Source organism: Prionailurus viverrinus, chromosome D3 (assembly GCF_022837055.1).
Source record: "Prionailurus viverrinus isolate Anna chromosome D3, UM_Priviv_1.0, whole genome shotgun sequence".
Taxonomy (NCBI): Eukaryota; Metazoa; Chordata; class Mammalia; order Carnivora; family Felidae; genus Prionailurus; species Prionailurus viverrinus.
In genome coordinates this window covers 20,313,227-20,338,560 of record NC_062572.1, presented here as the reverse complement: position 1 = coordinate 20,338,560, position 25,334 = coordinate 20,313,227, and the positions used below count along the sequence as shown (strand labels likewise).

General features: G+C 45.0%; 1 protein-coding gene, 2 long non-coding RNA genes, 1 pseudogene and 4 gene segments (V, D, J or C); 6 read left to right on the top strand and 2 right to left on the bottom strand.

Moving 5' to 3' along the window:
• Positions 1-25,334, top strand: part of LOC125148931 (immunoglobulin lambda variable 5-37-like) — a 1,027,427-nt gene that overhangs the window by 770,228 nt on the left and 231,865 nt on the right.
• LOC125148968 (uncharacterized) overlaps positions 1-25,334 on the bottom strand; it is an 863,358-nt gene that overhangs the window by 607,323 nt on the left and 230,701 nt on the right. The gene's annotated exons all lie outside the window — the stretch shown is intronic.
• LOC125148944 (immunoglobulin lambda variable 5-37-like) overlaps positions 1-25,334 on the top strand; it is a 657,272-nt gene that overhangs the window by 404,857 nt on the left and 227,081 nt on the right.
• The window catches only part of LOC125148932 (immunoglobulin lambda-1 light chain-like), a 327,578-nt gene that overhangs the window by 89,665 nt on the left and 212,579 nt on the right, over positions 1-25,334 (top strand).
• The window catches only part of LOC125148935 (immunoglobulin lambda-1 light chain-like), an 899,300-nt gene that overhangs the window by 666,252 nt on the left and 207,714 nt on the right, over positions 1-25,334 (top strand). The gene's annotated exons all lie outside the window — the stretch shown is intronic.
• Positions 1-25,334, top strand: part of LOC125148936 (immunoglobulin lambda variable 5-37-like) — a 647,249-nt pseudogene that overhangs the window by 422,734 nt on the left and 199,181 nt on the right.
• LOC125148937 (immunoglobulin lambda-1 light chain-like) overlaps positions 1-25,334 on the top strand; it is a 498,673-nt gene that overhangs the window by 278,485 nt on the left and 194,854 nt on the right.
• LOC125148973 (uncharacterized) overlaps positions 1-25,334 on the bottom strand; it is a 133,643-nt gene that overhangs the window by 80,563 nt on the left and 27,746 nt on the right. For all 3 annotated transcript variants that reach the window (XR_007145750.1, XR_007145751.1, XR_007145749.1), the window contains exon 2: positions 8,848-8,937. This is a non-coding gene — a long non-coding RNA (uncharacterized LOC125148973). The remainder of the gene's footprint in view (positions 1-8,847; positions 8,938-25,334) is intronic.

Sequence of the window (25,334 nt, the reverse complement as noted above, 5' to 3'; positions counted from 1 at the left end):
AGTGTTGATTTTCTAGGGACGAGCAGCCAAAACTGAGCTCAGAACCAATTCTGTTCAGTAACACACAGGTTCAACCCCTACAAAATCCTGATGATGACCCTGAACTTGAGATAAGTCCAGGGTTGCTACACGGGGCGGAACCCTCAAGAATCAGCCCCACAGTCTGCAGAACCTGATGACTTTGTGTCTCCTACAAGACCCACATGTCCCCAATAGAGTGGTCATTAGAACCCTGTCACAACGACCTGCTCAGGGAATCGCAGAGAGAAGACTAAGCAACAATGCAGAGCACAGCATCAGGACACAGGCCAGGCCGCTGCACAGCCAGACAGCCTCCACCATCCCCACAGATTCTCCAGTTCTAAATGGGACATGACCCTGATGATCTTCCCCAAGTGATGATCTTCCCCAAGTGCAGTGTAGAGGGGGCTCCTTTATAGGCCCGGCTAGGATGGGGATGGCAGTGAGCCCAGAGACACAAGCCCTGCTGCCCAGCTTGGCCTCACACGTTCTCCCTCCTGACCTGGTCAAGATCTGCCCCAAAGATCCCAGCCCCAGGATCTAAATCCTGTACAGGGCTGCACTCCTGGACTCACCCTACCTTCCTCTGATTTCTGGACCTTGGTCTCTAAGTTTCAATTGTCATGTGCTATAAAGTGGGGATGATTAAACTGATATCAGAAAGACTATCTTGCAAATTAAGTGATACAAAATATTGAAGAGTTCAATTAATTAGAAGGATGAAGTGGGGTCTCAGTGAGTTAATCTTGGTCTTGTAGTCTCCTGTCTTCCTTAGTGGAAATTTGAGGAATGGGATTGAGCTGAACTGTGACCTGTATCATGTACAATTATATTCAAGTCTGAACTAGCAGATTCCCAATTTACCAAACCGCAGACAGGCAAGTTTAAAATTTTGTCACGCCAGGGGCACCTGGGTGGCTCAGTCAGTTAAGCGTCCAACTTCAGCTCAGGTCATAATCTCACAGTTCGTGAGTTCCAGCCCTGCGTTGGGCTCTGTGCTGACAGTTTGGAGCCTGGAGCCTACTTCGGATTCACTGTCTCCCTCTCTCTCTGCCCCTCCCCCACCTCTCTCTCTCTCTCTCTCTCTCTCTCTCTCTCTCTCAAAAATAAACATTAAAAAAAATCTTGTTACAACAAACCCAAAAGATGTGAGTTGTAATAAAAATAGTAGTACTTAAGATAGTAGTAATAATAATAAAAGTAAAGATTTGCCGGCTCAACTTAGCTCCAGAAGCATCACCTGTTGTTCTGATGACCCAACTACACTAATAGAGACACAGGAAGCATCCGTCTTGATTCCTATATGCACAGGAATCTGGTGGCAATAGGATCACATAGGTTTGTCTGGACATTCGATCCTTTTCAAATGCACTACACTTTATCCTGTACTCTCCTTTTTGTAAGAAGACAGTGGGCTAAACCAGGCCATTTCAACCCTGGGACAAGGACAGGAATCCCGTCTGTCCTGAATCCTGCACAGTGTACATAACCTGTGTGTGCTGGGTTGGGCAGGGGGCTGGGCAGCTGCCTGGGGGAGGGAGGAAGGCTGGGCTCCCTGGTCCACACCCTTTCTCAGGTGACAGGTGCCGTGGGGTGACCTGACCTGCAGGAGGGAACCTGCCGGTCTGAGTCTCCTCCACCAGCAGGGGGCAGCAGAGCTGCAGCAGGAGCAGCAGGACGGAGGCTGGGGCTGCCTAGGTGGAGCCTCACAGGGACACCAGGCCTGGGGGGCAGCAGGTGTCTGTCCAGGGTTCAGTCATCAGAAGAAAGTGGGGATGATCCATCCTATCTTCTCAGGCTGCAGGGACCACGTTCTGAGGGTCAGACACAGTGTCATCCAGGACACTGAAGGAATTCCTGACACAGTGAATGCCTTACTTGGGAAATGCAGGCCCGCTCACTGTCCACCAGTGTCCGCGGAGAGCTGACTTGTCTGTGTGGGTCACATCCAGAGACACCCTGACCACTCACCCTCTGCCTCTCCTTCCCCATGTTCCAGGCAGGCTTGGAACTGGGGCTGTAGCTTCTTTGTTCTGGAACACCTCAGGGGGGAGGGGGGGAGGCAGGGCACATGGAGCCCCTGTGCATGGAAGTGGTGTCCACAGTGTCCTTGTGAGACTGTCTCCAGAGCGAAGTGGATTCTTTCAGCCTCAGGCCACATCTCCAGTCTCTGGGTCATCTTTGGTTCAGTGACAGGATCCAGCTCCCTGCAGGGACCCTGGCTCTGCCTCCAAAGCTCACCCATGTGGGAAGACATATCCTGGGGACCCTAACAAGACCTGGACTTTGCTGGTAGTTTTGATTTGTTTTGTTTTTTAAATTTTTATATATTTATTTTCAGAGAGAGGGAGAGAGAGAGAGCAGTGAGCGCGAGTCAGGGGGTGGGAGGAGAGACAGGAGGACAGCGAGATTCCCAAGCAGGCTCCATGCTGTCAGCATGGAGCCCAACATGGGACTTGTGATTCCACGAACCTCAGGATCATGACCTGAGCTGAAGTTAAAAGTTGTCCACTTAACTGACTGAACCACGCAGGTGTCCCTTGATGGTGTTTTTTTAAGTCAGGGATGGTTTCTCATGCAATTCCCATTTGCATCTAACACTGATGAAAAAAATAAAAGGAAGAAAGGATTGAAAATGCCAATTGCTGGTCTGTTTTAGGATGGGGGGATGTCAAAGAGATGAAACCACCACATGTCACTAGACTAGAGGTTGTGATGAATCTCCAACCACAGGTGGTTTTTAACATGTGAACTCCCACAGACAAAATGATGCACAAACATTCTAATGATAAAGTTCCACATTCTAACAACAGACCAAGGATGAGACCAGAGTGCCTCTCAGGGATGCAGAGGGGACATAATGCAGAAAGAGGAAGGCAAAGAGGCCACAGGACCTCCTATCCCTGAATCAGATATTGTCTGTATCTGTCAGAGGGCCCAGCCCAGTCCCATGGCCAGGCTCCTGAGAGACCACAGAGGTATCCAAGGACACGCCCCTAGCAGAGTGTTTTCAGACATTTGTCACGTGGTCTGATTCCCGGTGACTGTGATCCCAGACCTTGAAGGCCAAGGCTGGTGGTCTGACCTGAGAGCTGCTTGGAGGAATCTGGGGCCTCCCCTCTTCTTCCTGAGTCACATGTTCTGATCTCACAACTGAGGCATCAATTAGGAGTCCCAGAAGTGGAGGAGATTTGCATAACTAGTAACAATCACTAATCCAAAGGCCTGGAAGGGAAAAAGAGGCCAGGGTGGATCCCAGCAGTGCTGTGGGTCTCTGGAGCCAGAGCTCTGAGCACATCCACCATGGTCTGGACCCCTTTCCTGCTCCCCCTCCTCACTCTCTGCACAGGTGCTGTCCCTGGACCCTGGCCACATGCTCAGCCCACACAGGACCTGAGGCTAGGTCTGCCCCAAACCCTGAACTCAGCCCAGCACAACCTCAGTTTTGGGTCACTGGGTATGGGCTCCAGGATCTCACACCAACCTCTCTTCTGTCTTTTCAGGCTCCGTTGCCTCTGGTGGGTTGATTCAGCCCAGTATCGGTGGCCCTGGGACAGACAGCTACAATCACCTACCCTGGAGATGTACTGGGGGAAAAATATGCACATGGGTACCAACAGAAGCCAGGCCAAGTCCCCATGCGGGTCACTAATAAGGATAGCAACTGGCCATCAGGAATCCCTGACCGATTCTCTGGCTCCAGTTTAGGGAACATGGTCACCCTGACCATCAGCGGGGCCCGGGCCAAAGACGAGGCTGACTATTACTGTCAAGTGTGGGAGAGCAGTAGTAATTGTCACAGTGACACAGGCATATTGGGAAGTAAGATACAAACCCCTTCCCCATCTATGTCACACTCTCCTCCAGTCCTAGTAGGCCGGTGGACAAAGCATGAGCAGGTCTGGCCCAGGTTCTCAGTCTGAGGTCCCTGGAGCTCTTCCCCAACTCTGCCCTTCAGGCAGGCTCTGCACAGGGAGGGTCACCAGTTCATGTAGAGGGGACAGCACTAGGCTTCCCTGGTTCTCTGGGCCATTTCAGGAATGTAGGACAGAGGGCCTGGGTAGGAAAAAGACACAGGGAGACTTTCATCCAATGTTCATCTTTGCATTTCCATGATGTGTCAATGGCCTACCGCTTACACAACAGAGTGGAATTATATCCCAAAATTTGTAAGCTCAGCTGATGTCCTGAAGCCTTGGTGCATGTGTGGAGCCACGTCCACCTGAGTGGAGCAGACCAGTACCGTAGACACTGGGGTATCACCTATATCCCCTTTTCTGGGCTCACCCACCAACCCGTTGCTGCCTGGAGCCCCTGAAGGCTCACAGGAGTCCTCCTTCCTGGGAGTACTCTCGGTTCAGAGAAATGCCTCTTCAGTTTTATGTCTCTTCTGAGAGAGGTTCAGTTGAATCATCTTCTGAGGCCTAGATCTAAAGGCCCTGCCTCAATTTCACATGTCCTGGAAGGTCTCAAATTTGAGCTCCCTACAGGAATGAGGCCTCCTCTGATATTTCCCTCTGTGTGGGTTGCTCTGCTTCTGTCCAGTCTGACCTCCCTCCTCCTTCCAGATTTCCTGCACCTGGAGATTCACATCTCCATCTCAGATTCTGCTTTCAGGAACCCAATCCAGGATGGCTGACATCCCGGACATGGTCCTCAAGGAGGCCACTAAATACACTAAGTCGGGGTTTCTCTCCAAAATTCCCAATGTCCATGTCAGATCTCCAGACAGATCAGATTGTTCCTTGTATTTTTATACAATGAAAAAAAATTCTGGACACACTAAGTGCACTGGGTTCTGAAAGACAGTTGGGACTGTCACATCCATCTTGATGGCAAATGGGGGATGTTGGGACAGCCGCCTCCTCCTACAAAGTGACTGGAAGTAACACAACCATGGGAGCATGACACAAAATGGGTGCGGCCTCACCTCTACCCCCCCCCCCAAATTGTGCACAAGAATCTCTTTACACTCACCCTACCCAGAAATATAGACAGAAAACAATTCTGTGAATTATAGTTCACAGTGCTGACACTTAAAAAGCCACCACAGTTCAAACTTGCCCACGTGAAATCCACCCAGATCCACACAAACCACAGAGTGCAAATAAAGGGAATATTGGGAACAATGCTTTCACCTGATATGATGAAATTCTCCCGTGATGACGCCAAATATGCTTATCCTTCCCCCATAGTAGGATACAAAATACATTTTTCTCTGCTAGAGATATTTATTTTTGTCCCAGATGATTTGATATTCTATAACTTCAATATTGAGATAGAAAGTTACCTACTGTTAACACACCTCATGTTAGATGATAATAGGATGACACAGGAGAACAAAACAGAAACATATGATTAGTATGCACATTCCTACAACATAAGGAAGAAACACGTGTTGCCTCTCTCATGCTCATTTCTGCCACTAGCCCGTGGTCAGAGTGGTGTCTGTAATTACATCTTCACCACCCACCCCATATTTCCCTTCCCATAGCAAATACCTGATCTAATCGTCATCCCTACCAGCCAGCACAACTAAGCCTTTATTCAGGGAAGGTGGCCCATTATCAGACCTGCTGAAGTGGATTGTGGTGCATATATTACTGTAATCACAGACCAGGGAGTATTAGGGGATCTCCCGAACCCTTGCACATCCTTCTTGTCACAACTGTGTAGTAGAAACTCAGCTCCCCATGTAGTTACCATGAAACACCCCTGCGGGTGCCCTCCACTCTTGCACATGATGCACTCAGAGAAGGAGACAAAAGCAGACAAGGCACACTCTCTGCCTCCAGGGCTGTGCAGCCCATATTCCCTGGGGTCTCACCCAGCCACAGCACACACTCCATGTGGCTGGTGAAAGAGTCCATTCTTAACCCATTTTCTCCACAGCACTACAGCGTCTATAATCAGTACCAAGCTTACTTGACCAGAGCAAGACTGTTATGCTCTGTGTCCCAGGTGGCCAGGTAGGACTCCGGAAGATGAGCAGAGGAAGTGAGATATTCCACAGTGGCCCAGACCCCTAGCCTGTGAAGCTCAGTGAGCACACAGTCCCCTGAGGAGGGGGGTCTCCACAAGATGCAGCTGCAGGCATGGCAGGTCTGGGTGAGGCCCGGGCATCTGCATGTAGAACAGCTCCCAGGGGGCCTGTGGTGCTGATCCTCCCAGGACCACATTCTGTGTGGCCTCACTCCTGCTCTCTGGCTGCTCCCAGCACAGGTGAGAGGCCCACAGGGAGCCACAGTGCGAGGCACAGGTGCCCTGCTCTCCTTCCCATCCTGGGTCCATGGCATCAGGCCTTGCAATCCCCTGTGTCCACATCGCTCCCTCCCCTAAGGGCTTGGCCAGTGATTTCTGACTCAGCCTCCCTTTATTCCTCCAGCCCCCTCTCCTCTCCTTTCTTACAGGCTCGATGCCTCCCCTGATCTGAGGCAGACCCCCCTGTCAGTGGCCCCAAGCAGGCCCAGGATCCCCTGTTCTGCAAATGAGCTCAGGAGTGAACATCTCTCTTGGTACTGACAGAAGCCAAGCTTGTCCCTGAGCTGGTTATATAGACAGATAAGAGTGACCATCGGGGTCCAATTCTGAGGATGGAACTTTGGGACATGGCCCCCCTGAGCTTGACCAGAACTAAGGGCCAGGACAAGGCTGACCATTGCTGTGCCACTTACCATGGCAGTGGGTGTGTCTTCAGTGACTCAAGGTGACACAGAAGGATGGGGATGGGACACAAACCCTCCTACCATGGCCTGGCTCTCACTCTCACCTGTCCTCTGAGCAGCTGCTGGTCAGGACTTAGGATCGGGTAGGTGTCCTCCCTGGTCCTGGCGCAGGCCCTGCACTGTGGGCGACTCTAGCAGTTCTCTGTCCTCTGGTCTATGTTTATCCTACTGAACAGTGGCAGAGTGGGAGGCTAGTATGACTATGGGAGCTGGAGTCAGGATTTACAGTAGGTGATAAAGATTTAGGATGTCATTATACATCACATGGGCCCCAGATGTGATCACATGTCACTTAGGAAGGGAGACAGCTGTCTCAGCACAGTCCTGCAGGAATTCCTCTTCCCTTGGGTACAGACAGCCTGAATGGGCCACAGGGCAGCGTCTCCTTTGGTTCCTGGATAAGGTGTCCACACATCATCAAGGGCTGCCTGACGCCTCTTGAAAAGGGGACCAGGCCCCTCCTGCCCCAGGCCCTTCATTCCTTAGATTTTACAGAAACGGTGAAGGAAGTGCAGTCCATTGTGGGTCCCACCTGGGGTCTTTCTCCTGGTGTCATGTCCTCCCGCTGCCCCAATCCCATCACCTGCACCAGGCAGGCCTCACCTTTAGCTCAGGCCTGACCCACATGGCCTCACACCCATGCCCACGCTGACCCTGCATGGAGGTTGTGCCTGTATTTGGGCCTCGCCTGTCACTCTGAAAGGAAAGATGAATGAATAAGCTGAATTTCTCTTCATGATTCTTTGATGTATGGTTTTGAAATTGATTTTTAGAGCCATTGTATGAGGTAAAAACTACAAATGAGGTATTAATAAGGAAAAACAGAAGCTTCTGCAATTTCCCCTCTGGCTTGAATCAGAGCATTACCTTCATGGCAATGGGAGACATAGGTCAAAAAATAATTTTCTCCTCACCAAAGTATGGCATGTACAATTAGAATCTTTATCAAAAATTGACTTATTGACATGATGAACTACAAAGAAGATGTTTAGTGGGAATCCCTGTGACCAAAATAATATGTCCAGGGATTTATCAGGTTAAAGGATCATGAAAAGTCCCTCTAGAGAATAATAATCTGGAGATTCTCACTTCACCCATTTTCATCACATGACAGTGAATGGGCTGGCATCTCCCTGGTCCTCAGGGGGCCCCATGGTCAACTTTAGCAGTGCCTCCTCCACAACCGGTATCTGGCAGAAGTGAGAAGAAGAAGCTGTCTCCTTCAGGACCTGGAACATTCTGACTGAGGTTGTCCCACATCCCCTCTCAGCCTGGGCGGCCTTCTTCACCTGGTGCAGGTGACTGTTGCTGCCTTGCACCTGCCAGCCCCTGCTCCTCTCTCTGCCTCTCAGGGACTGGGGACCTGCATACCTCTCCGAATCTCCCTTTCCTGTCAGGTGTACCTCTCCCTCATGTTCCTGCTCAGCTCAGCCAGTCTGCGGAGCGTTGAGGAAAGCAGGGACAGGTCATCCGTGGGGGATGAGACAGGAGACCAGGACCAGAGCCACAAGTAGCATCCTAGTCTCCCTGTGGCTTGAGGTGGTAAGGGGAATGGGAGGGTAACAATCACTTCCCTGAGTGGCCTCAGCCCCCAGGTGAACCGGGGAGTTCCCCGGGGCTGAGCACAACTGTGACAAACCTGTCCCTACTTCAGCAGCTTCCTCCTGCAGGCCCCTTAGTGTGCCAAGTGGCTGCCAAGAGAAACTGACTTAGTACCTGGAAATTGCCTCTTACTGCACCTGACCACAGGTGTTGTTGAACAAGTGAATCTCACAGACAAAATGACAGACAAAGATTCTAAGGATAAAGTCCCACATTCTAATGACATGCCAACTTTGGGACCATTTGGGTCTGGTGGAGCCAGAGGAGACGTGAAGCAGAAGGAGGAAGGTAATGAGGCCACAGGAACACCTTTCCCTGAATCACGTGTTGTCTGTGTGTCTTAGAGGACCCGACCCAGCCCCATAGCCAGGCACCTGAAAGACCACGGTGGGAGCCAAGGACTGATTCCAACACACTTGTGTGAGATAGTTGTCATGTGGCCTGACCCCAAGAAGGTGACTGATCCCAGAAATTGGAAGCCAAGGCTGTTTCTTTTTACCTGATAGCTGATTGCAGGATGCTGGAGGCTACCGTCTTCCTCTTCAGTCACATGTTCTGATCTCACCACTGGTTTGTCAATTAGGAGTCCCTGAAGTGGAAGAAATTTGCATAATTTCTAACAAGTATTGATGCAAGGGCCTGGAAAGGCCTGGACCCAACAGTGATATGGGGTCACAGGAAGCAGAGCTCTCAGTGTCTCTACCATGGCCTGGATCCCTCTCCTGCTCCCCCTCTTCACTCTCTGCACAAGTGCTGCCCCTTGCACCTGCCCACATGTTCAGTCCCCATAGGATCTGAGTTGGGCCTGTGCCCAAACCTGAGCTCAGCCCCAGCCAGCACGGCCTCAGTATTGGGACCCAGGGAATGAATCCCTGAACCTCACAACAACCTGTCCTCTTTTGTCTTTTCAGGCTCTCTGGGCTCCAGTGGGCTGACTCAGCCTCCTTCAGTGTCCGTGGGCTTGGGACATAGAGCAATGATCACTTGCTCTGGAGATGTACTGTCAGGGAGATATCCATTGTTGTCCCAGAAGAATCCAAGCCAAGTACCCATGCTGCTCCTTTAAAAAGATAATGAGTGGTGCTCCGACCAACTCTCTGGCTCCAGTTCAGTGAAGACTATTACCCTGACATCAGTGGGACCTAGGCCGAGGACAAGGCTATCACTGCAGGTCATCAGACAAGAGCGATAATTTTTACACTGACACAAGAAGATGGGGAAGTGAGACAAACCTCTTCCCCATCTGTGTCATCCTCTCCTCTAGCCTCAGGAGGCCTGTAGATAGACCAATGAGTAGGTCTGGCTCACGTTCCCACATCTGAGGTCCCCAGGCTGCCCTTCCTCACACACATCCAGGCATGCTTTGCAGATGGTGGATTGAGAGAAGATATGTTTGCATTTATTATAACTATATTTAATCTGTGACTGTGAGTGCATGAATTACTGGATATATTAGGAGCAGTATAGTTTCAAACTTCCCCAATGAAAATCACATGATCTGAGATGTAAAAATACACAGATGAGGTTGACAGCAGATTAGATGCTGCCAAAGAAGAGATTCATGATCCTGATGTCATAGCAACAGAAATTATTCATAATGAAATACAGAGCAAAATGGCTGGAAAAAGTGAATAAAGCCTCAGTGCAGGGAAGAACATTGCAATCCACCTAAAGACTGTGTATTTGGAGTAAATTAGGCAGAGAATGTGCGGAGCAGGTGGTGACTGAAGAAATATTTGAAGGAAAAAGAGCCAATGAGTTTTCAAATTTGGTGAAACCCATGAACCAATAAATCCATGAAGCTCAACAAAGCTTCGGCACAGGGAACATGAGAGACAGCACAGCACACATCCTAATGAAATTGCTACAAACCAGGGACACAGATGCCTTCATAGCCAGAGAGGAGATGTGTTCCCTACAGAGAACCAGCCTCATGGTGGGAGCACATTTTTTTATTACAACTGTGTAAGCAAGACGACAGGGGAGCAATGTCTCTAAAATGCTAAAAGAAAAATTGTCAACCTTAATTTTTTTTATATTTGTATTCTTTAATCCCCACTACCTACCTCACTCACCCAAATACCACCTGGTGGTAGCCATCAGTTTGTTTTCTATAGTCAAAAGTCTGTTTCTTATCTCAACCTTAATTTTTAACCAGTGAAAATGTCATTGAAAAGGGAAGACAAACTAAACCTTTCTCATACTTCAAACCTCACAGAACTGATCACCTGCATACCCTTAGCACAAGCATGAGTAAAAGATGATCAAGAGAAATGGGAATTTATACAAAGATATAAAAAGTATCAGATATCCAAAACTAAATGGGTAACTATAAAAAGTTTTATTTTTAGTGTCTATTTAAAAAGTCAGCTCTTTAAGCAGAAATAAGATCAATATGTTGTGATTTATAATTTATGTAAAAATAAAATTCATGACAATGTCAGCAAAAATGATGGGGAAAGAAAATCATGTTACCACCTCCTTCTTCTAGATGAGAATGACATCATGTCAAAAGGAGGCACTTCATAAGCTAGAAGGTAGGATTTCCAACTCTAAATAAGACATTAAAATAAAACCATTTGAACCACAAAGAGTAAGAGCTAACAAGTGGCATTAGTTAGGATTCTCCTGAGAATAGGGATTCAATAGGACATGTCTTTCATATACACCTACGTGTTTTATATGTTACATTCACACACATATACAAAGGGAGAGACAGAGACAGACTTTCTTAAGACAGAAACTTAATTTAAGAAATAGGTGTTGGGGCGCCTGGGTGGCGCAGTCGGTTAAGCGTCCGACTTCAGCCAGGTCACGATCTCTCCGTCCGGGAGTTCGAGCCCCGCGTCGGGCTCTGGGCTGATGGCTCAGAGCCTGGAGCCTGTTTCCGATTCTGTGTCTCCCTCTCTCTCTGCCCCTCCCCCGTTCATGCTCTGTCTCTCTCTGTCCCAAAAATAAAAAAAACAAAAAAAACAAAAAAAAACGGTGTTGTTAAGAAATAGGTGTTGTATGGAAACCAATTTGTCAATAAATTTCATAAAAAAAATAAAAAAAATAAAGATATTCTAGACCTAAAAAAAAAAAAAAAAAGGAATAGGTCAGGCAGTCATGGGGCAGCAGGTCTGGAAGATGCAGGAGGAGGGAAGGATGGACATTCAAGCAAGAATGTTGTTGCAATGTTTAATCGACACTTAGTCTAAATGTTTGGCGTGTTAACAGGAGACAGAAAATTAAAGGATACAAATCAAACTTCTACAGTGAAATCTACATCTCAGATTACAAACACAAGGGTTGACATTAGTAGCAAACAAGACAAAATGAAGAACACATGAGGAAATCTGAAGATGGTAGATTCTGCAAAGTGAAAGACAGGAAAAAGATTCAAAAGTGAACAGAGAGGGGAGGAGTTAAGGTGGCGGAGTACTAAGGGGATGCTGGGCTTGTCTTGTCCCCCTGAACACAGCTAGATCAACACCAAACCATTTTGAGCAACTAGGAAATCAATCTGACGATTAACAGAACAAGGTGCACAATTTGAAAGAATGTGGCAGGTATGTGGTATAGAGAGATGAATTGGGGGAGAGAAGAGTCATGGTGCCACGGATGGGAGGGAGCCCTTTCATGTGGAAAGGAGAGGGGTGGGGAGAGAGCAGCATGTCGGTGTCAGTTGGGTTCCAGAAAGAAAATCACTCACCCTGAAAAGTAGCTAGTGAGAAAAAGGAAGAGTGAAAACACGCACAGGGGGCTGCACAAGAAAACTGTTTCCTAAAAGTTGACAGGGAAAAAGGAGAGATTTCAAAACACCACTTTTTATAAACAGCGGAGTGTAGAGTCTGAAGTTTTGAAGTTCAACATCTGAGAGTGCTTGGGGAGGAAGCAGGGCAGATCCTCAGGAGCAGGCAGCTGGGTCTGAGGATCCCCTCTGTCACATGGGGAGAAGGGCTTTCCCCGCTTGGATTGTATTTGGTAGAGGCAATATGGTGTCTCCATGGGCAAAAGACAAGGCAGATGCCATAGAGTTCACTGGTATAAAAATGAAGACCCGGCTGAGGGTAGTGAACCCTGGCATCAGCTGTGTGTTGTGATTTACCATAAACTCTGAGCCACTGCCATGGTGCAGTCATGCCAACATTTTCTGGGACAAGCTGGCACCAGTCACAGCATGGTGAGACCCTACCTCAGAGGATCAGCACGGGTCCAAACCACAAGGGTCTCTGAAGTATGGGGTTTTAAAACAAAGTCATGCCTGAGATATAGCTCTGGATGAAAGCAGCACCCGGCAGGCAGACAGCTCAGACACAGAAAGGGGGAAGGTGGGGAGCTAATGGAAGCCGGGTACACAGGAGGGGTGATCAATTGCATGTCTGTGAGGACGCCAGTCTACCCTGGAGACAAGAGAGTAGGGTGACGCCATTTTCACATTAGCCCACCAACACTGATGGACCCCAGTGAGCTAAACAGCACCACTATGTGGAGAACCCAGCCATAAAACCAAGCCCTTTCCCCCTGCACCCTCCAGGAACATCTCCACTGGAGCAAGTTAACCAGAGAATCACAATAGCAGACCATTCCCCCAGAAGACCAGTACAAATCCATTCCATGCACTTAGTCTACTGATCATAGAGTGCTGTAAATTTTCAGATCTATAGGAAACTGTATCTAGCTCCATTTGGGTGTTTTCTGTTTGCTATTTATTATTATTATTATTATTGCTTCTTTTTTTGTTTTTGTTGCTGGGTGTTTTTTTTTTCATTGATAAAGAAAGTGATTTTTAACTTCACTTTATTTATTTATTTTTCTATTTTTCTATTTTTTTTTCCATTTTCTATCAAGCTTCTCTTAACAAGCAGACCAAAACACACCTAGGATATAGCTTCCTTTATTTGATTTTTAAAAAATTTTTAAATCCGGGGTACCTGGGTGGCTTAATTAGTTAAGCGTCCAACTTTGGCTCAGGTCATCTCACAGTTTGTGAGTTCGAGCCCCACGTCGGGCTCTGTGCTGACAGCTCAGAGCCTGGAGCTGTCTTCTGATTCTGTGTCTCCCTCTCTCTCTCTCCCTCTCCCCTGCTCATGCTCTATGTCTCAGTCTCTCAAAAATAAACATTATAATTTTTTAAATTTATCTTAATTTTTACTTTATTATACATTTTTCTTAATTCAAAATGACAAGACTGTGGAATTCATGCCCCAACCCCCAAAAAAGAACAAGGAGAAACCATGGACCTGGATTGAATCAATGCAGATATAGGTAAGAGGTCTGAACTTGAATTTAAAACAGAAATTGTAAAGGAAAGTATTTGTGCTTGAAAAAAGTATAGAAGACATTACAGAATCCCTTATTACAGAGATCATAGAGTTAAAATCTATTCCGACTGAAATTAAAGATACTATAACCAAGATACAACTCAAATAGATGCCATGACAGCAAAGATGAATGAGGTCAATAAGTGAATTAGTGATACAGAGGATAAAATTATGGAAATTAGGGGCGCCTGGGTGGCGCAGTCGGTTAAGCGTCCGACTTCAGCCAGGTCATGATCTCGCGGTCCGTGAGTTCGAGCCCCGCGTCAGGCTCTGGGCTGATGGCTCAGAGCCTGGAGCCTGTTTCCGATTCTGTGTCTCCCTCTCTCTCTGCCCCTCCCCGTTCATGCTCTGTCTCTCTCTGTCCCAAAAATAAATAAACGTTGAAAAAAAAATTTTTTTAAATAAATAAAAACAAATTATGGAAGTTAATGAAGCTGAAAAGAAGAGGAAAACAAAGGTAAAGGATCACAAAGGCAGACTTAGGGAATTCAGTGACTTATTGAAATGGAATAACATTCATATCATAGGAGTTACAGAAGATAAAGAGAGAGAGAAGGGTGAGCAGAAGGTTTATGTGAGTAAATTATAGCTGAAAACCTCCCAAATCTGTGGAAGGAGATAGACATCAAAATCCAAGAAGCACAGAAAACTCTCATTAAACTTAACAAAAGCCAGCCATCACCAAGGCATATCATAGATTTGTAAAATACACAGACAAGGAAAAAACCCTTGAAGCAGCCAGAGGAAAATAGTCCATTACCCACCAGGGAAGACAGATCAGGTTCACAGCAGATCTGTTCACAGAAATGTGGCAGACAAGAAGGCCATGGCAGGATATATTCAACATGCTGTATGGGAAAAAATTGCAGCCAAGATTCTTTATCTAACAAGACTGCCATTCAGAATAGAAAGAGAGATAAAGAGTTTTCCAGACAAACAAAAACTAAAGGACTTTGTGACCTCTAAACTAACCCTGAAAGAAATTTTAGGGGGGAGTATTTGAGTGGAGAAAAGCCAAACATAACAAAAAAAAAGCCCAAAAGCAACAAAGACTGGAAGGGACCAGAGAACATCACCAGAAACACCAACTTTACAAGTAACACAATGGCACTACACTCAAAACTTTCAATCATCACCCTGAATGTAAACAGAATAAATGCTCCAGTCAAAATACATAGGGCATCAGAATGGGTAAAAACCCAAAATCCATCCATATGCTGCCTACAAGAGACTCATTTTAGACCTAAAGACACCTACAGATTGAAAGTGAGGGGATGGAGAAACATCTATCAGGCTAATGGGTGCCAAAAGAACGTCACAGTAGCCATAGTTAAATCAGATTTTAAACCAAAGACTCTAATGAGAGAGGATGAAGGGCATTGTGTCATAATTAAGGGGTCTACCAATCAAGAAGATCTAACAAATGTAGATATTTATGCCCCCAACTTGAGAGCACCCAAATATATAAGTCAATTAATAACAAATATCAAGAAACTCATTGACAATAATAAAATAATAATAGGGGACTTTAACACCCCCTTACAGCAATGGATAGATCATCTAAGCAGAAAATCAACAAGGAAACAATGGCTTTTAATGACACACCAGACTGGATGGATGTAAAATATATATTCAGAACATTTCAGTTTAAAGCAGCAGAATACACGTTCTTTTTGAATGCACAAGGGACATTCTCCAGAATAGATCACATACTGGGTCACAAATCAGCCCTCAACAAGTACAAAAAGGTTGAGATCATATCATGCATATTTTCAGACCACAACACTATGAAACTTGAAGCCAATCACAAGAAGAAATTTGGAAAGACCACAAATACATGGAGGTTAAAGAACATCCTAACTAAAGAATAATAGGTTAACCAGGAAATTAGAAAGAAAATGAAAAAGTACATGGAAGCAAATGAAAATGAAAACACGACAGTCCACGATCTTTGGGATGTAGCAAAGGGGAGAAGGAGATGAAGCATGGTGAGGGGACAGGGCAGAAAGGGGATTGAAAGGTCAGGTTCTGGTGTGTCTCCTGGATTGGAAACTTGACTCACTCATTGCTGTTTTAATTACTTTGAGAAAATCATTTCATCTGTGAATGTTAGTTGCCTAATTTAAAAGATTGGAAAAAAAGTTTGTGCCTTAAGCATAGGGCTACTATTTTTATAATGTCTCCTTGAGGTGAAGGATGTAAGCACTCACCAAGGGTCTAACATCTATTGAGGGCTCAGAAGCAGTCATTTTGTTGGAACTAGCATACATGGAGGATGACATTCATCCTGGGGGTCACCAGAGGGCAGTGTGGGTCTTCGTTTGGAACCACAAGAAGTCCAAATTCCCTGGGCTATACTCAAGTGCAGAGGGTGTGACTGGTGCTTATTTGAAGCTACTTGGAGTGTGTGAAATCAACTCCACTCTTGAAACCCACACCTGGCCCTTCTTCTGAACCAGGAAAGTACCAGCATGAGGTCTTTAGGCTCAGGGCTTAGAATAGATTAGACAATCACGTTGAAGAATGGAAAATAGATTTGCAATTGATGCTCCTCCCTCTTTGAGCTGCAAAAGGAGAGGATAAGATGAGAGCGTGGAGAGTTCAGTCCCAGCGAGGAGCCTTAGACAAAAGCTCATCGAAGCCTTCCCCACCATGGACTGGGCTCCCTTCTACCTCCTGCCCTTCATTTTCTCTACAGGTCAGGGTTCCACCTCCTGGATTTGCTCCAAGCACAGTTCCAGGGGACCTCTGTCCACTGTCCAGTGTATTCAGCATCATTCTTGTATTTTGTGTTTCCAGGTTTCTGTGCTCTGCCTGTGCTGACCCAGGCTCCATCTGCATCTGCCACACTTGGAGCCTCAGTCAAGCTCACCTGCACCCTGAGCAGTGAACACAGCAATTACTTTGTTTGGTGGTATCAACAGAGACCAGAGAAGGCCCCTCGGTATTTGATGAAGGTTAACAGTGATGGAAGCCACATCAAAGGAGACGGAATCCCCAGTCGCTTCTCAGGCTCAAGCTCTGGGGCTGATCGCTACTTAACCATCTCCAACATCCAGCCTGAGGATGAGGCTGACTATTACTGTGGTGAGAAGCATACAATTGATGGTCAAACCGGTTAAGCCACAGTGACACAGACAAAAGGGAAGTGAGGCCAAAACCTCCTACCCTCACTCTCTCCCCATAGAGTCTCAGGGGATGCTGCTGCCTATCCCTCTCCAGGGCCCTGAGACCTTTGACTCTTCTTGCAAACCCTGTCATCCTGCACCTCGGTCCCAAGAATCACTACAGAGAAGCAGACACAGGTCATAATTTAGGTCATTTTCATAACAGAACATTTTCTTTCCTCTACCATCATGCTGGGAAAGACCAGATCAGGCAGTGAAAGGACCCTGAGAGAGTAGCTGAGCTGAAATGAAACCAAGAGCCATCAGGCCCAGTACATCCATGATGGGTCTCTGCTCATTGTCTCTGTGCTCACCCACACTTTTGTGTTAACATTGAGTTAACATTGTGTTAACGTCCATATTGATCAAGGTGACCCTGGTCCCTCCCTGGGCACTGACCTGAACAGGGTTGGGAAGGATTTTGATTCTGGATCTCATAACATCAGGTTGGGTCTCCCTAGTGATGGAGCTTTGAGATGGAAAGTCTAGGAGCTGCCCATAGCCTGAACAACTCCAGAGTGAGTAGGAGGAGAGAAGGTGGCTTTTCTGGAGAAAGAGTGGGCAAGGGCACATGAGGAGCAAGAGAAGAGGTGAACATCAGGTCTTGGTCTTGCAGTGACTTCTTTCAGCACCTGGCTGGCTGGAGTCATAGAGGATCACAGGGCCATCATACTCACTCCAGTAAAGAAGGGCTGTTCTCTACCAAGCATTTGCAATCATTTTGTCCCAGAAAAGGCCTCCCACAGGTCCCTTTACCACTTACATTTTAGGAAAAGCATTAGAGAGGATGGTAGGAAATAATATCCAAAACCCGTACTGTGAATCATGCCACCTGTAAGCCCACCTGGGGTCTTCTGGTGTTTATAACTTGGAAGAAAGTGATGCAGTAGCCTTGAATGGACAGACAGATGGAAACACTGTGGAATTGAAGACAGTGAATGGAAAAGGGAGGCAGATGAAGAGCATTCGCTGTTCTGCTTAGATGGCAACCTACCAATGAGTGAGTGACAACTACAAAGCTTTAGTTAAAGGGTTAAAGAATTCCATTAGTGGACATTTCTATTTGTCAAGTGTATAATATGATCTGGGTCTCAGGAAGAGACACTGGTCAGCTCTTGTCATGTGAAAGTGAATAACGAACAGTGTGAAGAATGATAATTACTTCCTGGATTGTTCCTCATCCATGATTGTTGGCTTCACAGATTGCCAGGTGATCACGAGACCAGGAATGAAAATCTGTCAAAAGTTCTTGCGTAGCTTGTGACCCTTAGAGTCCTTCAGAAGGGAAGTCGTTTAGTATCTTTGTCTCATTTGGGGAATCTCTTGAGTCTGATGAGCTATTTATATTTTAATTCAGAGAGCAGCTGAAACAGATCACAAGATCTAGCCAGGAATATTAATGGAGGTGATGTGACAGGGGCAGCAAGGCAGGCTGAGCCAAGAGTGAGAGTGTGTTCGAGGAGGTCTCCTTTCCCCAGTCTGCCCCTACTCATTCTGTATCTCCTTCCATTCCTCCTTTCCACCCCTCATCCCCTCCCCATTCTCACTAGTCATCAAAAGTTCTCACTTTCAATCTCTTTCTCTGGAGATGTCTGGAATACTCCCCATTAGTCATGTTCTACTTAATTCTTCCTACTTCCCTCTGTATCCTGTACTGTTTGTTACTTTTTCATGTACTCTTTCCAAAATTTTTTTCCTCTCCTATAGTGTGTGTGTATGTCTGTTTGTCTTGCTGACTTTATTCTGTAATAGTCACAACACCAAAAATAATGACATTGAATCTGTCATTGTACTAGTTGTCCTGTGTGACAACCAGAATCCCTAGCCTTCACCTATAGAATTTAAGCCCTCATTTCCCAGAGGCGGGGCATGTTGGCAACTGCAACTCCAGGGCTAACTTGTGCTGAAGAAAGCTAGCACTCCAGGGACATGTCTCTTTCCTGACGGCAGCCTGCATCTGGTGACCTCTGCATGTGGGTGGGATGATAGCTGGACCCTGCACCCTATTCTGTAGGACTATGAAGAACACACCCTGTATCAGAGCTCCCACAATTTCTTTTTTTTAAATTTTTTTTAACATTTATTTATTTTTGAGACAGAGAGAGACAGCGCATGAGCAGGGGAGGGTCAGAGAGAGAGGGAGACCCAGAATCTGAAACAGGCTCCAGGCTCTGAGCTGTCAGCCCAGAGCCTGATGCGGGGCTTGAACTCACAGACCACGAGATCATGACCTGAGCCGAAGTCGGACGCCCAACCGACTGAGCCACCCAGGCGCCCCAGAACTCCCACAATTTCTACTGCAGGTCTTGCTGTGACAATCTCACAGGTCAACATCCTTCTCTGCTCCTACCAGCTTTTCATCTTTTCCTTTATTCTGGAGTGTGTTTTCAGGTTTGTCTAGACTTCCTATACACTAATCTCTAAGTGAGAGTTTGCTCCTGGGAATCTTCACCTACAACAACTTTTTGTTTTCTTTTCTCTTCTTTCCTTTCATTTACTTTTTTTCTTTTCTTTTTTTAATAAGTTACAATTTACATACACTCAAATCTATCTTTATTGAATAGTTCATTACTGTGAATTTTGACAACCTGCACACAGAGGTGTGGTATATGACAGATCAATCATTACCCATAAATTCACCATGCCCCTTTTAAGTCAGACTCTCCCTCCAATCCCAAACCCTGGCAACTTCTTGTCTGTTGTCTGTCCCTATAGTTTGGACTTTCAAGTACATCATATAAATGAGATCATACATGGGTAGCCTTTTGGTTCTGACTTCCTTCACTCAGCACAATGCATTTGAGATCCATCTATGTTTTTGTATGTATTAATAGTTCATTCCATTTTCATTGTTGAATAGAAGTCCATTGTACAGATGAACCAGTTTGTTTATTCACTCTCCAGTTAAGGAACATATGGGTTATTTCCAGTTTCAACTCTTTGACAATTTCAAATAAAACATTTAAAAGATTTGTTCATGTTTTTTGTGGATGTTAAGTTTTCATTTCACTAGAGTAAATACCTAGAAATGGAATTAATGGGTCATATGGTACATATGTTTAACACTCTATGAAACTGTAAAACTATTTTCCAATGTGAATGCTTGATTTTGCATTTTATATTTTTTATGTTTATGTATTTATTTTGAGAGAGAGATAGAGAGAGGGCATGAACTGGGGAGGTTCAGAGAGAGAGAGGGAAAGAAAATCCCAAGCAAGCTCTGCACTCAGCTTGGAGCCCAATGTGGGGATCAATCTCACGACCTCAAGATCACGACCAGAACTGTTACTAAGAGTCCAACGCTTAACTGACTGAGCCACCCAGGCTGCCCTGCATCTTCATTATCACCAGGCATTTCTGAGATTTCCAGTTGTTCCATATCCCCCTCAGCACTGAAGACCATCAGTTTGTTTTTATAAAGCCATTCTAGTATGTCTGTACTGATGTCTCAGTATATTTTTAAGTTTCATTTTCTTGGTGACTTATGATACTGAATATATTTTCAGCATCTGTTTACGTTGTTGGTGAAGTGATCAATTAACATTGAGATTTTTTTTAACATACAGATTTCCCCAGGTTTTCTTGTATTCATGTGTGCATGTGTCTGTATGTGTGTGTGTGTGTGAATTTGGCTCCATGTGATTTTGTCCCATGTGTTGCTGTGTATACCCATTACAGCAGTCAAGATACAAAACAGCTCCATCACACAAGGATCCCTTATATTGTCCTTTACAAAAACATCCATCTTGATCAGAGATCCAACATGGTGGAGAAGTAGGGGTACCTGAAGTTCCCTCATCCCTCAAACACAGCATTGGTGAGGCCAAAGGACTTTGAATTCCAAGAGTCCATGCTGCATAAGGACAAAGACGTCTCCAGGGACCCACAGGGACAGCCTGGTGGCCCATAGGTGCATGATTGCGAACTGGGAGAGATAAAACAGGCCACATAGGCACGGAGGAGAGGGATCCTCCTCTGTGGAGAGACAAATGGAAGAGAAAGAGAGGCTGAGGTAGCATAGGACTGGATGTGGACAAGAGAAAAACCACAGACCAGGATAGAGAAAGATCCAATCTCTAACTGCGGGGCTTCCTCCAGGCTGGGGCCGGTTGCCCAGTTCACCCACCTGGGGAGGATGGGAGCCAGCCCTGGGCTGGGTAACTACTTCAGAGGCACAGTCCGCAGTGGGAGAAAGCAACCCCCTCCCTGGAGTGCTGTGGGAAGAAGGTATATAACCTTTCAAAGGACAACTACTGCCTGCAACCGCCAGCCAGAGGCAATATATTGGTGGCACAGAGTGGCACTCCCCAGTACTGGGGAGCACAGAGCAGGATCCTTTAAGACATCGGGGTTTAAATTCCAGTGGAGTGCCAGGGAGGCTTGGGAGTCAGCAGATGGGGACAAATCGCCTAGTTTGTGCCCACAGCACTGCGAGTATGGCCTGAACAGAGTGATTTGGGACAACCATTTCATGGAGGAGAGACTGGGGTGTTGCCATTTTTCTACCCAACACCAACAAGGTGGGGCATCAGGGAAGGAACAGCAGCCCACAGTGGAGGCGGGACCCATCTACACCAAACCACACCCCTCCACACCTGGTAACTACAAATCTACTGGAATGGGATTGATGCTGATGAACCAGACAGCCCCTCCTCCAGACCAGCACTACCAAGGGTTCCAAGGCACCCAGCGGTTTTGCATTTCTTGATTTAATTCTTGGACAATTCTTATTATATATGTACATATATATATATATATATTTTTTTTTTCTTCTTCTTCTTCTCTTCCTTTTCTCCTTCATACTTCTTCCCTCCTCTAGTCTGGTTATTCTGGTTGTTGGTTTAAGCAGACATATTTCATCTATTCTCTTTATACCTGTTCTATATCTCCGTCTTTATTTTCCCCCCTCTCTCTCTGGATTAAGCCGTAGAGTTTCTCAGTTTGGTCAGTTTTCTTTTCTTTTCTTTTTCCCACCCCTGTCATATCTCTCTTTGTATGGGATAAGGTCTCTTCCATCAACAACTCCACCATCTCATTGTTTTGCTGTAGCTGGTGTTTTGGTTTCTTTTTTTCTATTTTTGTTTATTTGTTTGTTTGTTTGTTTGTCTTCCTTTCCAGGGCTACTTCAGCAAACAAATCAAAGCACACCTGGGGGATGGTCCAAAATGTCACTATGAGTAGGGAGATAAAGCAACCAGAGTCACAACAACAGAGAGCAAGTAACACACTCCTAAAAACACCTCCTGAAGGGCCAAACCCTGGACAGTGTATGACCCCTCTTTAATACAGTAGTGCTCACAGGTGCAAGAGCACTTTTAAAAAACAAGCTTTTAAAACACATAAGGGACAGAAAACTAGCCAAAATGATGAAACAGAAGAATTCTCCTCAAAAGAAACTCCAGGAAGAAATGACAGCTAAAGAATTGATCAAAACGGATATAAACAATATAACTGAACAAGAATTTAGAATAATCCTAAAATTTCTGTGGAACCAGAAGAGACCCCAAATAGCCAAAGAGATCTTGGAAAAGAAAACCAAAGCAGGAGGCACCACAATCCCAGACTTCAAGCTGTACTACAAGGCTGTAATCATCAAAACAGTATGGTACAGGCACAAAAACAGACACCCAGGTCAATGGAACAGGAATGGAGAACCCAGAAATGGACCCACAAATATATGGCCAACTAATCTTTGACAAAGCAGGAAAGAATATTCAATGAAATAAAGACAGTCTGTTCAGCAAGTGGTGCTGGGAAAACTGGACAGCGACATGCAGAAAAATGAACCTGGACCACTTTCTTATGCCATACACAAAAATAAACTCAAAATTGATGAAAGACTTAAATGTAATACAGGAAGCCATCAAAATCCTAGGGGAGAAAGCAGGCAAAAACCTCTTTGATCTTGGATGCAGCAACTTCTTACTCCTCATGTCTCCAGAGGCAAGGGAAGCAAAAGCAAAAATGAACTATTGGGACCTCATCAAAAGTTTCTGCACAGTGAAGGGAACAATCAGCAAAACCAAAAGGCAACCGACCAAATGGGAGAAGAAATTTGCAAATGGCATAACAGATAAAGGGTTAGTATACAAAATCCATAAAGAACTTATCAAACTCCACACCTAAAAAACAAATAATCCAGTGAAGAAATGGGCAAAAGACATGAATAGACGCTTCTCCAAAGAAGACATCCAGATGGCCAGCCAACACACGAAAAAAATGTTAAACACCACTCATCACCAGGGAAATACAAATCAAAACCACTTGAGATACCACCTCACACCCATCAGAATGGCTAACATTAACAACTCAGACAACAACAGATGTTGGTGAGGATGCAGAGAAAGAGGATCTCTTTTGCACTGCTCATGGGAATGCAAACTGGTGCAGCCAGTCTGGAAAACAGTATGGAGGTTCTTCAAAAAACTAAAAATAGAACTACCCTATGACCCAGCAATTGCACTACTAGGTATTTATCTAAGGGATACAGGCGTGCTGTTTTGAAGGGCACAGGCACCCCAATGTTTATAGCAGCGCTATCAACAATAGCCAAAGTATGGAAAGGACCCAAATGTCCACTGATGGATGAATGGATAAAGAAGATGTGGTATACATGTGTGTGTATATATATATATATATATATATATATATACACACATACACATATATATAAGTATACACACACACACACACACACACAATGGAGTATCACTCGGCAATCAGAAAGAATGAAATCTTGCCGTTTGCAACTACGTGGATGGAACTAGAGGGTATTATGCTAAGTAAAATTAGCCAGTCAGAGAAAGACAAATATCATATGGCTTCATTCATATGAGGACTTCAAGACACAGAACAAATGAACACAAGGGAAGGGAAGCAAAAATAATATAAACACAGGGAAGGGGACAAAACGTAAGAGACTCTTAAATATGGAGAACAAACAGAGGGTTACTGGAGGGGTTGTGGGGGAGATGGGCTAAATGGGTAAAGGGCATAAAGGAATCTACCCCTGAAATCACTGTTGCACTATATGCTAACTAACTTGGATGTAGATTAAAAAAATAATAAAAGAAAAGAAAAGAAGAATGTGAACCAAAAAAAAAAAAAAGAAAGAAAAGGAAGAAAGAAAGAAAAAAGAAACAATGGCCCTGAATGATACACTGGATGAGATGGACTTTACAGGTATATTCAGAGTGTTTCATCCTAAGGGAGTAGAATACACATTCTTCTGAGAGCACATGGAACATTCTCCAAAATAGATTACATACTGGTTCACAAAACAGCCCTCAAGAAATATAAAAGAACTGATCATACCATATGCATTTTCAGATCAAAATGCTATGAAACTTGAAATCAACCACAGGAAAAAGTCTGGAAAATCTCCAAATGCATGGAGGTTAAAGAACATCCTACTAAAGAAGGGATGGGTCAACCAGGCAATTAAAGAAGAAATTTAAAAATATATGGAAACAAAAGAAAATGAAAACATGATGGTCCAAACCTTTTGGGGTGCAGCAAAGGCAGTCCTAAGAGGAAAATACATTGCAGTCCAGGCCTATCTCAAGAAATAAGCAAATCCCAAATACAAAATGTAACAGCACACCTGAAGGAACTAGAAGCAGAATAACAAAGAAACACCAAACCAAGCAGCAGAAGAAAAATAATAAAGATCAGAGCAGAAATAAACAATATAGAATCAGAAAAAAAACCAACAGTAGAACCTATCAATGAAACTAAGAGATGGTTTTTTGAAAAAATAAGCAAAATTGATAACCCCCTAGCAAGACTTCTCAAAAAGAAAACAGGAAGGACCCAAATAGACAAAATCACAAATGAAAATGGATTTATCACAACCAATCCCTCAGAAATACAAACAATTATCAGAGAATACTAGGAAAAATTATATGCCAACAAACTGGACAACCTAGAAGAAATGGCCACATTCCTAGACACCCACACACTACCAAAACTCAAATGGGAAGAAATAAAAAATTTGAACAGACCCATAACTAGTGAAGAAATTGAATCAGTTATCAAAAATTTCCCAACAAATAAGAGTCCTGGGCCAGATGGCTTCCCTGGGGAATTCTACCAGACATTTAAAGCAGAGTTAATACCTATCCCTCTCAAGCTGTTCCAAAAAATAGAAACGTAAGGAAGAATTCCGAACTCATTCTATGAAGCCAGCATTACCTTGATTCCCAAACCAGACAGAGACTTCACAAAAAAGGAGAATTACAGGCCAATATCCCTGATGAACATGAATGCAAAAATTCTCAACAAAATACTAGCAACTTGAATTCTACAGCATATGAAAAGAATGATTCACCATGATCAAATGGGATTCACTCCTGGGCTGCAGGGCTGGTTCAATATCCACAAAGCAATCAATGTAATAAATCACATTAATAAAAGAAAGGATAAGAACCATATGATCCTGTCAATAGATGCAAAAAAAAAAGCATTTGACAAAACACAACATTCTTTCTTAATAAAAATTCTTAAGAAAGTTG